Genomic DNA, 2754 nt, shown 5'->3' on the forward strand with positions numbered 1-2754 from the left:
CCCTCTTGCCAAGATGTCTGGTGGCTATCCAGCAAACTTAAAAGCATGCAGCTCTTGTTCTTGTAGTCACTGCCCTCTTGCCAAGATGTCTGGTGGCTATCCAGCAAACTTAAAAGCATGCAGCTCTTGTTCTTGTAGTCACTGCCCTCTTGCCAAGATGTCTGGTGGCTATCCAGCAAACTTAAAAGCATGCAGCTCTTGTTCTTGTAGTCACTGCCCTCTTGCCAAGATGTCTGGTGGCTATCCAGCAAACTTAAAAGCATGCAGCTCTTGTTCTTGTCGTCACTGCCCTCTTGCCAAGATGTCTGGTGGCTATCCAGCAAACTTAAAAGCATGCAGCTCTTGTTCTTGTCGTCACTGCCCTCTTGCCAAGATGTCTGGTGGCTATCCAGCAAACTTAAAAGCATGCAGCTCTTGTTCTTGTCGTCACTGCCCTCTTGCAAAAAGAGTCTGGGGGCTATCCAGCGCACTTAAAAGCATACAGCTCTTGTTCTTGTAGTCACTGCCCTCTTGCAAAAAGAGTCTGGGGCTATCCAGCGCACTTAAAAGCATACAGCTCATGTTCTCGTGGTCACCATCACTGCCCACTTTACAACATGATGTAAAGTCAGGGGTGACTCCTGGCCATTTGTTTACATCACTTTGGCAAGAGGGCAGTGATGGTGATGGCCAAGAACATGAGCTGAACAAAAGTGTGCTGGATAGCCCCAGATTCTTTGGCAAGAGGGCGTTGACGACAAGAACAAAAGCTGCACGCTAAGTGTGCTGGATAGCCCTAGGTGAGATATCTAATTGGGGGGTACTACTGGCCATTTAGATCCATGGTCTGGGGGCGATCCACGTTTAAAAGTGTGCAGCTCTTGTTCTTGTCGTCATAGCCCTCTTGCAAAAAGAGTCTGGGGCTATCCAGCGCACTTAAAAGCATACAGCTCTTGTTCTTGTCGTCACTGCCCTCTTGCCAAAGGGTCTGGAGGCTATCCAGTGCTCTTAATTGTGCAGCTCTTGTTCTTGTAGTCACTGCCCTCTTGCCAAGGTGTCTGGGGGCTATCCATCAAACTTAATAGCATGCAGCTCTTGTTCTTGTCGTCCCTGCCCTCTTGCCAAAGGGTCTGGGGGCTATCCAGTGCACTTAAAAGCATACAGCTCTTGTTCTTGCAGTCACCGCCCTCTTGCCAAAGAGTCTGGGGCTATCCAGCGCACTTAAAAGCATACAGTTCTTGTCGTCACCGCCCTCTTGCCAAAGGGTCTGGAGGCTATCCAGTGCTTTTAATTGTGCAGCTCTTGTTCTTGTCGTCACTGCCCTCTTGCCAAAGGGTCTGGAGTCTATCCAGTGCTCTTAATTGTGCAGCTCTTGTTCTTGTAGTCACTGCCCTCTTGTCAAGGTGTCTGGGGGCTATCCAGCAAACTTAAAAGCATGCAGCTCTTGTTCTTGTCGTCCCTGCCCTCTTGCCAAAGTGTCTGGGTGCTATCCAGCGCACTTAAAAGCATACAGCTCTTGTTCTTGTTGTCACTGCCCTCTTGCCAAAGGGTTCTGGGGCTATCCAGCGCACTTAAAAGCATACAGCTCTTGTTCTTGTTGTCACTGCCCTCTTGCCAAAGGGTTCTGGGGCTATCCAGCGCACTTAAAAGCATACAGCTCTTGTTCTTGTTGTCACTGCCCTCTTGCCAAAGGGTTCTGGGGCTATCCAGCACACTTAAAAACATACAGCTCTTGTTCTTGTTGTCACTGCCCTCTTGCCAAAGGGTTCTGGGGCTATCCAGCGCACTTAAAAGCATACAGCTCTTGTTCTTGTTGTCACTGCCCTCTTGCCAAAGGGTTTTGGGGCTATCCAGCGCACTTAAAAGCATACAGCTCTTGTTCTTGTCATCACCGCCCTCTTGCAAAAAGAGTCTGGGGCTATCCAGCGCACTTAAAAGCATACAGCTCTTCTTGTCGTCACCGCCCTCTTGCAAAAACTCTGGGGCTATCCAGCGCACTTAAAAGCATACTGCTCTTGTTCTTGTCTTCACCGCCCTCTTGCAAAAAGAGTCTGGGGCTATCCAGCGCTCTTTAAAGCATTCAGCTCATGTTCTTGTGGTCACCATCACTGCCCACTTTACAACATGATGTAAAGTCAGGGGCGACTCCTGGCCATTTGTTTACATCACTTTGGCAAGAGGGCAGTGTTGGTGATGGACAAAAACATGAGCTGAACAAAAAGTGCGCTGGATATCCCCAGATTCTTTGGCAAAAGGGCGATGACGACAAGAACAAAAGCTGCACGCTAAGTGTGCTGGATAGCCCTAGGTGAGATATCTAATTGGGGGGGGACTCCTGGCCATTTAGATCCATGGTCTGGGGGCTATCCACGTTTAAAAGCATGCAGCTCTTGTTCTTGTCGTCACAGCCCTCTTGCAAAAAGTCTGGGGCTATCCAGCGCACTTAAAAGCATACAGCTCTTGTTCTTGTCGTCACCGCCCTCTTGCAAAAAGAGTCTGGGGCTATCCAGCGCACTTAAAAGCATACAGCTCTTCTTGTCGTCACCGCCCTCTTGCAAAAACTCTGGGGCTATCCAGCGCACTTAAAAGCATACTGCTCTTGTTCTTGTCTTCACCGCCCTCTTGCAAAAAGAGTCTGGGGCTATCCAGCGCTCTTTAAAGCATTCAGCTCATGTTCTTGTGGTCACCATCACTGCCCACTTTACAACATGATGTAAAGTCAGGGGCGACTCCTGGCCATTTGTTTACATCACTTTGGCAAGAGGGCAGTGTTGG

Source organism: Geotrypetes seraphini, chromosome 16 (genome assembly GCF_902459505.1).
Source record: "Geotrypetes seraphini chromosome 16, aGeoSer1.1, whole genome shotgun sequence".
Lineage (NCBI taxonomy): Eukaryota > Metazoa > Chordata > Amphibia > Gymnophiona > Dermophiidae > Geotrypetes > Geotrypetes seraphini.